Source organism: Schistocerca nitens, chromosome 5 (genome assembly GCF_023898315.1).
Source record: "Schistocerca nitens isolate TAMUIC-IGC-003100 chromosome 5, iqSchNite1.1, whole genome shotgun sequence".
Taxonomy (NCBI): Eukaryota; Metazoa; Arthropoda; class Insecta; order Orthoptera; family Acrididae; genus Schistocerca; species Schistocerca nitens.
Genome location: NC_064618.1, coordinates 372,005,818 through 372,020,456, shown reverse-complemented (window position 1 = coordinate 372,020,456; position 14,639 = coordinate 372,005,818). Strand labels below are relative to the sequence as shown.

Here is a 14,639-nt window from a genome sequence, read left to right as displayed (position 1 = left end):
CAGTACTGTAAAACTTCATAAAATAGATAAACCATTAGATCTGACGGTGAATGCTGGAGGGAGAACTGGATTACGAAAGAGAAAAGCTGCCCAGTGAGAATCTGAATAAACGTTTCTGACATTCCACTAATTTCACTACTAAAAATAGGAAACAGGAGGTATTCTTACTGTCGGCCACCCATATGATATCATGTGGCTTCAGAAACGTGTATGGTAACATACCTTGTGATGAAATCCAAAGTATGATCTCACAGGATCTGTATACCTTTTTAGAATGACCATCTAAGGCTGTGGAGGAAATGTTGGCATTATGAAAAATTTATTTATCTTTTAATTATTTTAAATTTGGGGATGCTTTTTATGCCCAACAAGAAGGTTGTGCCCAGCACAAATGTCCAGTAGCATTTCTCTGAAAGTTGAATGTCAACCATCAGTATTTTCTGTCCATGTGTTTGAACGGCTAAATCATTGACTACCTTCAATTGAAACTCATCTATCTACCTGTCTGTGATAGGGTCCTGACATTCGTTCCAGTGTCGACCGAAACCATCTGCCCTGTAGAGTGATCAGGGATGAACAGTCTTTGTGAAGCTGTGTATCTGACTGCTGTTGAAGGCTCGCACTGAAATGGGTGTGTCTTGATTGGTTGCGAGTTTAGGCACAGATGGCTGCGCCTAAGGCAGGCCATGATAGGCATTTGGTTGTGGGCATGGTGTCCTGCACATGGTAGCTTGCAAGCTGAAATACTTGTGGAACCAGCAATAACCAGTTTTGATGTTTACATGTTGTGCGGTCTGCATCACGTGGCGCGATCGTTCACGTGCATCCTACATCGCTGTAACCACTGCAGCTCATCTGTCAGCTGATGTGGCAGTGCAGAGGGATCAGAGAACTTCATTCACGTTTGGCAGTCGTTGGGCAGCTGTGGCAGCACAACTGGGACAGCTGTGGCGGCCGGATTTGGCCACACTCATGGGTTTCGTTAGCAGTGGTGGTTGTGGCAGTGGTCACCATGGCATGCGCTCTAACGGCCACTTGCTACAGCTCACTTAATGGCCGACTCTCGTGTGCTATCAAGGTTAAGTGCACCTGTAAAGGTAATTGTTGTTGCCAAATGTGTGAAAGTAAATTGTCTTAAAACATTCAAGCGTCAATCATAACGTGTAAGTGCCTCCAAAAGTCTGAAGGCAACCTGTCACTGCGCTTCTCACGGTACAGGAGTTGTGTTACTCAGTGATCTATAGGTTTTATGCAGAAAGGGATTAATGCCTGAAATTGTAATCATGACGCAAGTGGGCTGTGAGAACCAATGAGTGTAAAGTTCATAGGTCATGCAAACAACATTGGTGTAGGTGACAGAAACCCGAAGATGTTCACATTTGGCTTGATTTCACTGTGTCCTGTAGATTGGCTGTACAAGGCAACACTTTATGGCAGTGTTGTGGGAAATAACAGCACAACTGGCATGGTTGCAAAAGCAACATTGTGGATGAATTCGTTTAGAGAAGTAGGCTCCAATGACGCCAGGAACTGGGGAGTTTGTTGTATCACATCAAGTTCCTTCTTGATGTTCTGGATGGCACCGACAACCTCATGGAGGAAGTTTTGCGTGCACAAATGCGGATACAGTTCAACATGGAATATGTGTAAAGAAAAGTTACCCACTGCCACACAACTGTAACTTTGGGGTCACCACTTATTTAGCGGAACTTGCACTAAATAAAAGAACACATACACATATTTGTGCTAATGTCCACTTAACCTTATTATAAGGCATAACATAACAACAAATTATATGATGTGGTAAATTGAAACATTCTTCTCAAACTTGGCCAATATAACTTGGCCTCAAAGATTATGCACATGGTGTCCTGCCAACTATCGGTAGTCACTCCCACAGACATATCTATTTCTGCAGGACTTCATCTCCAAATACACTATGCAGCCTAAAGTTACTTACTGAATACAACTGTTGTAACATAAAACTCAACTGTCGATGTTTCTTGTTGTGTTGGCTGAAGAGCCAACACCGTGTTACTAGAGGAGGCTGAAATGCACGCCGATTTAGCTCACGCAGGCTGGCATGAGCAGGGAAGAACTATAATGACGTGAGGTCTGGAACATGACAAGGAATTAGAATTTAGAAAGCGGACATAATTAGTTTGATACTTAACTTTAATCCATCAATGATGAACGTCGCTCGTGACGGTACATGATTCACAACATTGCCTGTTTAGAATTCATTCTAATTACTGACTATGGTGCCTTGCTAGGTCGTAGCAAACGACGTAGCTGAAGTCTATGCTACACTGTCGTCTCTGCAAATGAGAGCGTCTGTAGTCAGTGAACCATCGCTAGCAAAGTCGGCTGTACAACTGGGGTGAGTGCTAGGGAGTCTCTCCAGACTAGACCTGCCGTGTGGCGGTGCTCGGTCTGCAATCACTGATAGTGGCGACATGCGGGTCCAACGTATACTAACGGACCGCGGCCGGTTTAAAGGCTACCACCTAGCAAGTGTGGTGTCTGGCAGTGACACCACATTTCTAACATCCAAACTCAGTCAGCTGTACTCTACTCAAACCTCAGTTGACTGTACTCTACTCAGAACACAGTTGAATACACTGTAACCTCGAATTATGACTACTGTATTTGCTGGTGGGCGTAAAATCTCTTGTTTTGACGCTTACTTGCACTAAGAAGCTCTACAATACATTTTCATGTGTTGCCGTATTTGTGCTAGCTTATCGTCACTGTTTTGAACCGTTAATTCACTTAACACGCTTAAATGAAACTGGGCCGATAACCTTTTACATGCACTTGTCATATGTAGTAAGACTTAATTGTTCCACTGAACATTCGTTTATTTCTCATTGCACAAATACACCCTTCTATAAATAAGTGTTACAGTTTTTGGATCTCCATAGACTCTGCAGCAGAAGTGCTGCTAACCTTGTTTGATACTTAATGAAATAGAGATACATATAACTGTAACAGCTGCTTCACCAGCAGGTGTGTATTGTGTGATGTTCTACATCTGTTGTAGAAGCCGACAGCCAGTTGCCTAAGCCTCTTGTGGAAGTAAGATATTCTGGTTACTTGATGAAGTTCCACTATAACCTCATGGGAGATATAAATCAAGTTTGAGAGTTCGTTTTTGCGCTCTCTGTAGGTGACAGCTGCGACATCAAACCCTGGCAGGGTAGTGCCTTGTACAGAAAGACTTCGAGGTCCTGTGGGAATATGGATATTGGGTTTAGAAGCGGATATAACTGGCATAGCGTAACCCACTGCTTTTCCCTTACTTCTTTTATATGTTGGTGCCTTATAGGTTAAGCAAGTAAATAAATAAAATAAATATAAGGAGCCTGTTGAGAGTGACACCCTGGTACTTGGCCGTACTTCCCCATTTTACAGAGTCACAGGCTGTCTATCTGGCCATTTCGCTTAATGAATGTTTGGATTTTCGCTGCACTGAAACGTAATCTCCATTTTATCGACCGTGACACCAGCTAGTAGCAGGTGGACTGGAGTCAGTGCAGTACATGCTGGGTTTTCATACCATATGCAAGTAGCACTGTGTCGTTGATGTACAGTGCAAGGTGCAAATTCATTCTATCAGAGTGTATAGCAGGGTATCTATAACAAAACAGGATGGTTGATCTAAATTTAAACAGTGACTTGACTGTGTAACCAAGTGGTGACCTAATTTTGCTATGGTATGCTAACTGACCTAAGTGTGTTAGTCAAGAGCGATCAATTCCACATGTGGGATTCTGAGAAACAAAAATTACATTTTGAGTCCAACTCAAAATCAATAAAGCTGCACTCATATATTCACCCCGTACCTTTACTCAAGTGTATAAAAGCAGGAGCAAGAGAATTAAATAAATATCTTTCTCAGATGTTAAATAGAGTTACCACAAGTATGTAGCCCCAATGTTTTTGAAAAATAAGCTTGCATGTCATACAGAAATCTATTAATAAATTCAGGAATTCTTGGGATACTATGAATGAACGGATGAAGAACTTAGAAATAGGAACCTTATGAGTAATTTGAGAGTACTGTAAAATGTCGTGTTGCACCAGAAAAGAAAGCCACTTCCAAATGTTGTTACTAACCACAGTTATTGTACCCAAACCTGAGAAACGCATTTCTCCTGGAAGAGTTCATAGGAAATAGAGGGAGTAGGCTTGAAGACTTACAGTTAATTTTTCCCTCTTTGGGTGTTTATTGGTTGTGTGCCGATCCGGTGTTACCAAAAAACATTATAGGATTTACGGTCTTGGTCACATTTTATTTGCACAGATAACTGGTTTTAGCTTTGCAGCCATCACCAGATCTGTAAGACGAAATGAGATAAATGTATTACAGAATTTGAGAAACATGAACATGAAGCTGCTACAGAAAAACGAGTAAGTTTATTGCCTTATAAAGCAGCAACAAGGAAGACTTGTAGTCATTAACCGAAATGTACGTCTTGTATGTTACTGACAGTGCAGTTAGCCTTCTTCCGCCGAGTAGTGTGTCAGCAGTGCGCAATTAGCAGCATTACTACATTTGCTAGGCAGTCTTGTATTTTAATAACCGTTTAAATTTTGTGTCGAATTGTTTGTGCTCTCTGTAGATTATTTCAGACGTTATTTGCACAACTGTACTTAGCATGGATAGGAACTGCAACTGCTGTGTTCAGATGCGGGCTGAGTTGGCATCCCTTCATTCCCAGCTTCAGGCAGTGTTGGCTTCGGTCACACAGCTTGAGGGCAGCACTATGGGGGTCCGGACGAGGGTTTGTCAGGGACGGCCAGCTCGTCCCACGCATCCCCTGATCGGACTTTGGCTGTGGCTGCCCGGGATACTGCCCACATTGACGCTGACCCCTCACCCGCGGTAGAGTGGGAGGTCATCTCGAGGTGTGGCAGGGGGTGAAAGACATTCTGGAGGGCCAAACGGAAGGCTCTCCAGTTTGTCTGACGAACCGGTTTCAGGCTCTGTCTCCGGCTGATACTGATATTCAACCAGACATGGCTGCTTGTCCTGTTGCAGAGGTTGCCCCTCAGTCTGCAAGATCCGGGCGGTCGCAGAGGGTGGGCTTACTGGTAGTTGGGAGCTCCAACGTCAGGCCCGTAATGGGGCCCCTTAGGGATATGGCTGCAAGGGAGGGTAAGAAATCCAATGTGCACCCCGTGTGCATCACGGGGGGAGTCATTCCAGATGTGGAAAGGGTCCTTCCGGGTGCCATGAAGGGTAGAGGGTGCACCCATCTGCAGGTGGTCGCTGATGTTGGCACCAATGATGTGTTTCGCTATGAATCAGAGGAAATCCTCTCTGGCTTCCGGTGCCTATCTGATTTGGTGAAGACTGCCAGTCTCACTAGCGGGATGAAAGCAGAGCTCACCATCTGCAGCATCGTCGACAGGACTGACTGTGGACCTTTGGTACAGAGCCAAGTGGAGGGTATGAATCAGAGGCTGAGACGGTTCTGCGACCATGTGGGCTGCAGATTCCTCGACTTGCGCCATAGGGTGGTGGGATTTCGGTTTCCACTGGATAGGTCAGGAGCCCACTACACACAGCAGGCGGCTACACGGATAGCAGGGGTTGTGTGACGTGGACTGGGCGTTTTTTTTATGTTAGATGGCCTCGGGCAAGTACAGAAAGAGTTACAGCCTCGAAGGGTGTGGGGCAAAGTCTGGACATGCGGGGACCAAGCAGCATTCGGTACTGTAATTGTAAACTGTCGAAGCTGCGTTGGTAAAGTACCGGAACTTCAAGCGCTGATAGAAAGCACCAAAGCTGAAATCGTTATAGTTACGGAAAGTAGGCTGAAGCCAGAGATAAATTCTGCCGAAATTTTTACAAAGGCACAGACGGTGTTTAGAAAGGATAGATTGCATGCAATCGGTGATGGCGTGTTTGTCGCTGTTAGTAGTAGTTTATCCTGTAGTGAAATAGAAGTGGATAGTTCCTGTGAATTATTATGGGTGGAGGTTATACTCAACAACCGAGCTATGTTAATAATTGGCTCCTTTTACCGACCTCCCGCCTCAGCAGCATTAGTAGCAGAACAACTGAGAGAAAATCTGGAATACATTTCACATAAATTTCCTCAGCAAGTCATAGTCTTAGGTGGAGATTTCAATTTACCATATATAGACTGGGGCTCTCAGATGTTTAGGATGGGTGGTAGGGACAGAGCATCGAGTGACATTATACTGAGTGCACTATCTGAAAATTACCTCGAGCAATTAAACAGAGAACCGACTCGTGGAGATAACATCTTGGACCTACTGATAACAAACAGACCCGAACTTTTCGACTCTGTAGGCGCAGAACAGGGAATCAGTGATCATAAGGCCGTTGCAGCATCCCTGAATATGGAAGTAAATAGGAATATAAAAAAAGGGAGGAAGGTTTATCGGTTTAGCAAGAGTAATAGGAGGCAGATTTCAGACTATCTAGCAGATCAAAACGAAAATTTCTGTTCTGACACTGACAGTGTTGAGTGTTTATGGAAAGACTTCAAGGCAATCGTAAAATGCGTTTTAGACAGGTACTTGCCGTGTAAAACTGTGAGGGACGGGAAAAACCCACCGTGGTTCAACAACAAAGTTAGGAAACTACTGCGAAAGCAAAGAGAGCTTCACTGCAAGTTTAAACGCAGCCAAAACCTCTCAGACAAACTGAAGCTAAACGATGTCAAAGTTAGCGTAAGGAGGGCTATGCGTGGACCGTTCAGTGAATTCGAAAGTAAAATTCTATGTACCGACTTGACAGAAAATCATAGGAAGTTCTGGTCTTACGTTAAATCAGTAAGTGGATCGAAACAGCATATCCAGACACTCTCGGATGATGATGGCACTGAAACAGAGGATGACACGCGTAAAGTTGAAATACTAAACACCTTTTTCAAAGCTGTTTCACAGAGGAAGACTGCACTGCAGTTCCTTCTCTAAATCCTAGCACGATCGAAAAAATGGCTGACATCGAAATAAGTGTCCAGGGAAAAGAAAAACAACTGAAATCACTCAACAGAGGAAAGTCCACTGGACCTGATGGGATACCAATTCGATTCTACACAGACTACGCGAAAGAAATTGCCCCCCTTCTAACAACCGTGTACCACAAGTCTCTAGAGGAACGGAAGGTTCCAAATGATTGGATAAGAGCACAGGTAGTTCCAGTTTTCAAGAAGGGTCGTCGAGCAGATGCGCAAAACTATAGGCCTATATCACTGACATCGATCTGTTCTATAATTTTAGAACATGTTTTTTGTTCACGTATCATGTCATTTCTGGAAACCCAGAATCTACTCTGTAGGAATCAACATGGATTCCGGAAACAGCGATCGTGTGAGACCCAACTCGCTTTATTTGTTCATGAGACCCAGAAAATATTAGATTCAGGCTCCCAGGTAGATGCCATTTTCCTTGACTTCCGGAAGGCGTTCGATACTGTTTTGCACTGTAGCCTGATAAACAAAGTAAGAGCCTACGGAATATCAGACTACCTGTGTGGCTGGATTGAAGAGTTTTTAGCAAACAGAACACAGTATGTTGTTCTCAATGGAGATACGTCTACAGACGTTAAAGTAACCTCTGGCATGCCACAGGGGAGTGTTATCGGACCATTGCTTTTCACGATATATGTAAATGACCTAGTAGATAGTGTCAGAAGTTCCATGCGGCTTTTTGAGGATGATGCTGTAGTACACATAGAAGTTGCAGCATTAAAAAATTGCAGCGAAATGCAGGAAGATCTGCAGCGGATAGGCACTTGGTGCAGAGAGTGGTAACTGACCCTTAACATAGACAAATGTAATGTATTGCGAATACATATAAAGAAGGATCCTTTATTGTATGGTTATATATTAGCGGAACAAACACTGGTAGCAGTTACTTCTGTAAAATATCTGGGAGTATGAGTACGGAACAAGTTGAAGTGGAATGATCATATAAAATTAATTGTTGGTAAGGCTGGTGCCAGGTTGAGATTCATTGGGAGAGTCCTTAGAAAATGTAGTCCATCAACAAAGGAGGTGGCTTACAAAACACTCGTTCGACCTATACTCGAGTATTGCTCATCATTGTGGGATCCGTACCAAGTCGGGTTGACAGAGGAGATAGAGAAGATCCAAAGAAGAGCGGTGCGTTTCGTCGCAGGGTTATTTGGTAAGCGTGATAGTGTTATGGAGATGTTTAGCAAACTCAAGTGGCAGACTCTGCAAGAGAGGCGCTCTACATCGCTGTGTAGCTTGCTGTCCAGGTTTTGAGAGGGTGCGTTTCTGGATGAGGTATCGAATATATTGCTTCCCCCTACTTATACCTCCCGAAGAGACCACGAATGTAAAATTAGAGAGATTCGAGGGCGCACAGAGGCTTTCCGGCAGTCGTTCTTCCCGCGAACCATATGCGACTGGAACAGGAAAGGGAGGTAATGACAGTAGCACATAAAGTGCCCTCCGCCACACACCGTTGGGTGGCTTGTGGAGTATAAATGTAGATGTAGATGTAAACAACTAACAATGTATGCAATGCTTAAATAAACACTAATGAATCTTGTCGCTGGTGAAAGGGTGGTGACAGATCTTCAAAAACTAATATTTATTGAGAATAATTAAATGTTACAAAGTATCACAGTGAATTCTACTTTTTAAATATTTTAATAATATCAATTTTAATAATATCAATATCACCAGTCTCCTTCAAAGGTCAATTTAGCTTCGTTTCAAGCAGTAACTAATTTCAATAGCTGTGAGATGAGACATTTTGGTCATTCTGATTGTTGTGGATTGGCAAGACAGCCAATCCACTAGGAGGAAGCCGATTTGTCACGCGTTTAAGCTCACGCAGGCTGGTGTGAGGTCTGGAACAGGACACGGAAATGAGAATAGCCAAAAACATACGTAGCTGCTGGAATACTTAACTTTAATCCATAATTGGTGAACATCGCTCTTGACGGTACATGTTTTACAGCATCAATAGTGACTGGTAATGGCGCCTTGCTAGGTCGTAGCAAATGACGTAGCTGAAGGCTATGCTAACTATCGTCTCGGCAATTGAGAGCGTAATTTGTCAGTGAACCATCGCTAGCAAAGTCGGCTGTACAACTGGGGCGAGAGCTAGGAAGTCTCTCTAGACCTGCCGTGTGGCGGCGCTCGGTCTGCAATCACTGATAGTGGCGACACGCGGGTCCGACGTATACTAACGGACCGCGGCCGATTTAAAGGCTACCACCTAGCAAGTGTGGTGTCTGGCGGTGACACCACATTGATAAAATATTAAATGACACTTAAAAAAACATTTATTTAAAACACCATAAAAGTATGACAATGCTGAAGGAATATGTCAAAGCCATCACAGCACTCTGAAGTGAAGTAAAGAGGTTTCTGTAATAACAGCTGACAAACTTCAAAGATTAAGAATGGATATCTATAACAACACTAAATAAATACTGATACCTGCACACTCTTTCGCAATGTTTTATATGCAGGGTGTTCGTTTTAAGGGACTCCGGAAAGGCTCAAAATCATGAAAAGTTCAATTTTTACTTTTTTGCGTTTTCTGAATCTGCAGACTATTACCTTTTAATAGATATATAATTTATTCTATTCCGAAGACTACAACTATTTTTAAATTTTTTTTGAAATGTGTTCTACATGGGCGTGACCCACTGTGGCGCTGTTAAACTGCTGTCAAATGGTGTTATTATTAACGTCCGTGTTCATCAGGTACATTTTAGTGATGTGAGATAAAGTATGTGTTGTGGCTAACCTGTGATGGTTCAATATATATCGCTGGTGTGATTGACGATTGTTTCTTGTTTATTTACTCTGTCGTTATCTCGAAAATATTCGTAATTAATTCTGTTTCTTGAGTCTCTGTTTTGTTGAAGTATAATAATGAGTAAAAGTAAAGTTATTAGAAATCCTCTGAAGGCTTTTAAGAAAAGGGGAAATGTTGGAAAGCCAAAGGTATGTGTTATTACTGTAAACAATAAAGACGATGAAAATCCCCAACATAGCTTGTGTCCCAAAGAAGAAGACAGTTGGTGTAAATATAACAAAGGATTGCTAACTGGTGAAGTGTACACTCATAAGCATAGTCTGCCTCATGCAATAATGGAGGTGATAAAACCTATTTTCAGAGACTTAGCAGCACCTGAACTGTTGAAAAAGTGTATTCACGGAAAAACTCAAAACCCCAATGAAAGTGTAAATAGTGTTATATGGTCGAGAATCCCCAAGACTGTATTTGTTGGAATAGAAACACTTCACTTTGGTGTGTATGATGCTGTTGCGACTTTCAATGATGGCAGCATTGCAAGGTGCAAGGTATTTAGAAATATGGGAATGAAGATAGGTTCTAACATGGTACGAGCGATGCTTGCTTTAGACAAGGAACGCCTTCGGGCTGCAGACAGGGCTGTAAAGAGTCTAGAAATACAAGCAAGAGTAAACAGGAGGAGGAACAAGAGGAATCTGGAGGAGGAGTTTGCAGAGGATGAAGATAATCCATCCTATGGACCTGGAATGCACTAAAAAGTTAATCCAACCTTTGCCGGTCGATTCCCAAAACTTTTATTTTCTCATACTAATTACATGTTTTCTAAGGATCTTCCAAACATATTTGTTTCAAACTTTCAGTAAATGTTACACAGTACCTTCTGCATAATTTAACACAGCCTTTTTCCAAAAAACTGTATATTTTTTAATATATAAATAAAAAATTGCAAAAAAATGTTGTGAATTTTCATTACAATTGAAAAAAAATCATCTTTAATAACTGAACTAAAATTTTGTAAAATCCCTGTGTTAAGTTGTAGCCCATATTCGAATAAATAATTTGTAAAAAGTTCAACTTCCTACCTCAAATACTTTGTGAGGAAAGATGTAATTTATAAGCGTTATTTTAACATTGCAAGTATAGGGCGTTCCGGAGCCCCTTAACTGAAGACATTGAAATACATCGCAAACTACACATCGGATCAAAAAAAGTTATAATTCCAATTTGTTTGACTCAGATGAGGACTTCCAATGATACCACACTCAACCTGCCACCCTATCCCATGCTTGGGTAGCGGGCAGCCGCTTTGAAATCTTCAATCTGATCCCTTGTTTTTTATTTCAGATTATGATTCTATAGCAAAATCTACATACGTTTTGTGTAAAGCATTTTCTTCCTTTCGCCACAGAAAGCGCTGTAATAGGAGGAATAGAAATGGGAACTCAATGGTAATTTGCGACATGCTACTCAGTTGCCCTTGAATATGAAATGGCACATGGGCCTCCACCTCCATGTTGCAAGGGTAGGGCAGGCAGTATTTCATAACTCCTAATTGGAAACTCCATTTGCAACATTGCATTCCTTCAACATATCAAACAGGGTACTACTCTATGGGCCATCATGGCTGTGTAGTGAACTATGACGTATAACGACAGGCAGAATACTGTGACCGGAGACCAGATATTGTGCAGACGTAGAACAGATAGCGGCTCTAAACATTACAGTACTTGCACAGTGTTTACTGCTTGCACACCTACCTGTTATTTGGAAAACAAAAGTGCAATTGGACGATGAATGCTGCAACCACAGAAGAAAAAATTGAAATGATAACGATTTGTGGAGAATGTTTTCCATAGGAAGCTCGCTCTCGTTCATTCTTTGACGTGGTTGTGAACGTCTTTTTGTCTGACGTCAGAGTAGAGACCAGCAAAAGGAAACGAAGCAAATGTATTACAGGAAAAAAGCTATTGAAACAGCTGTATAAGTGGCAGTGAACCACGACCCAAGGATAAGCACCCGGCAATTACATAGCGATTCTGGTATGTCTGTGGGTAGTATTGTCACAATACCACAATGTCACAACTATCATACACATAACATGTCACTGCATCAAAAACTTCATGGCGCTGATTTACATGACTGGGTAATGTTTTGTGAATGGACACATCAACAAATGGAATCGACCCCCACGTTCTTTGCTGAGGTACTGTTTTCCAATGAGTTTACTTTCACAAACCATGGTAGCGTTAACTGGCATAGCAAACATTACTGCAGTGGAGAAAATCCCCTCTGGTTATGGCAAGTTGACCATCAATGTCCCTAGTCAGTTAATGAATGATGTGTCATAATGGGAAACGTACTCATTGGTCCATATTTTATCGAATAGACGCAAATATCGAACGTTTCTGGAATAGGAACTACCAGTGTTACTGCCAGATGTTGCCCTGGATGTTTGACATCGTATGTGGTTTCAGCATGATGATTGCCCATAGCATTACACAATTGAAGCATGGGAGATATCAGACCGTTTTTACACTGGTCTGTGGATAGACAGAGATAGCCTTATTAATTGGTCCACTAGGTCGCGGATTTGACGTCACCGAATTTCTTTTTGAGGTGATATTTGAACGATAAGGTGTACCAGCAAGTGAGAACAGAGTGCCTATTCTGTGTTTTTCCGCCACTGTGCCGATCTTTTCGGTACTCAAGAGCACCGAACAGTCTAGTACTCGAATTAGAGCCCCTGCATTATCCAGTACGTATTTCGGAAGCGATGTGCCCGTCTTCATCGCTCTTGCCACCTCTTTAACAGTATCAGGTGCAGTATATCCATTTCCATTATTCTCAGCTGAAATACATAGAAATTTTTACAGTTTCCCTGACCGCATGTTTCCATACATGCATAACAACGATTGCGTATTTGACTGTATTCTGCAGACTGTCGTAAATGCCGCATCGCTCATGTCATCTTATTCTCGTTCACACTGACATCGTGTTTTGGATTTTACGTTTCGGAAAATGAGTTAGGAATAGTGTGTAGTACCACATTGCACTAATACATCTATAAAAAAACACCCGAAAAATTGATTCTGAGTGTTTCAAAGAATAAGAACATAAACAGAATGTGGTTATAACCCGCTCCTAGAGATCCATATAATTAAGTAGCCCACTTCCCTATATGATACGTCAGCGATTTGGGTCTTAAAAACGAAATTGAAAAAACGCATTTTCGAGAGTTCCTGCAGTTCGTCGAAGTGTATAACATGCGTCTCACGAATGAAAATGTTTCGTATATGGTGCTACAGTCTAAAAATATTTCGGCGAAGATCTTTCATCTCTGTCTACTCTTGCTGAGGATTCGGTCACAGATAAATTCTTGTGAGAAGCAAGATTATGAAGATGACTGCTGCTAGTTACATTCCCAGTAATTTAAGTAGTGCATTTAGATTCCTGTCTAACCGCATACTCGGAAATCGCTACATATTCGGAAAAAAATGTGAATTATATAATATAATATAAAGGTCACTGTGTATAAAATATAAAGGTCACTGCCGGTTGTTTCACTCACAGCAATTGCATATTTCATATTTTAAACACACAGAAATCACGGAATCATTACTGAGGAAGTGCGTTCTTACATGTAATTAATAACGAATATTGCAGAAAAATCTTAACATACACAATAACAGTGTCTCAGAACGTGTTGCATATGTAAAGAGGAAAAAAAAAATATTTGCACCTACCCATGCGCGAACCTGTGACCTGTCCTATCGCATTCCCACGCACTTTTTCTTTTTTTAGATCTCATTTTGTTCATTTTCGTTCGTTGTATGTGCTCGGGGCGGACGTCGCGAGACACCCGTTTCAGTTCGTCGCTGATCCATTAACTCAGTTTTTTATTACAGAGGGTAGCTAACCCTCTGACCGAACACGCCGAGTTACCGTGCCGGCTATAACGCTTCACGATTTTGCGTGTCATCCTTGCGCAGGGGCCATGCTAATCTTCTCGGTATCGTTCCAATTTTAGTATATGTACTGCCGAAGCAAGTACACGCACTAACCACGCCAAACAGTAGAAATGGAGTGCTCAATTCTCATACTATTGCATAGAAGAACGTTGGCTGACTTGGTTGGCAAACACTGCTATGAAAGTCATACATGCGTTATAGTTTGGAAGTTTTCCGATATCAGGCTTCACATAATTGCTTTCCATTGTTTCAATAATTACTAACTAAACCATTTGTGGGAAAAAGTACACAAAGTCACTAGTAACGTCAGTTCACATTCAAGTAATATATTTAAGCAGAGTCGATGTCTTGATATTTAATGATCTTTAAACTATTATTTGCATAGAAGCAACACATATTTTGAGAGAATATTGACCGAAAACTTTTTTTTGATGTAATCATTCACAGTAACAACCTAACCTAATCATATTTCTAACAAAGGAAAATAGTCTATTATGAACTCACTTTCCAACCGGATGCGTCTTCTGTTCATTCTTTAGTAACAAAGTCACTAAATCCAAAGCTAAAACCGCTAAATATGTTTAAAATAACAAATTTTAGGTGTACATAAACCACAGCTCACCGATCGATAGGGCCACACCGAAATCCAAAACCTCTCGGTACAATTGTCGTAAAATCGATGGGAGGACCGTTCGGTAACAGGTCTGAGAAGCTTGCTGAATAGAATATTTCGATAGAGAACCGAAAATGACGTCACTACCGAGACTAACCTACTACACCGATCGGTATGAACGATACAGAATAGGGCCCCAGGCTGTGAAGACACTGTGGACCGTATCAGAAACGCCTGTGCTGACATTCCCTCAGATATGCTTCTATCCCTTGTAT

The 14,639-nt window shown here is 41.8% G+C and overlaps 1 pseudogene; it reads right to left on the bottom strand.

The window, feature by feature from the left end:
- Positions 1–13,735: 13,735 nt before the first annotated feature.
- Positions 13,736–13,834, bottom strand: LOC126261381 (U6 spliceosomal RNA; annotated as a pseudogene).
- Positions 13,835–14,639: the final 805 nt, after the last annotated feature.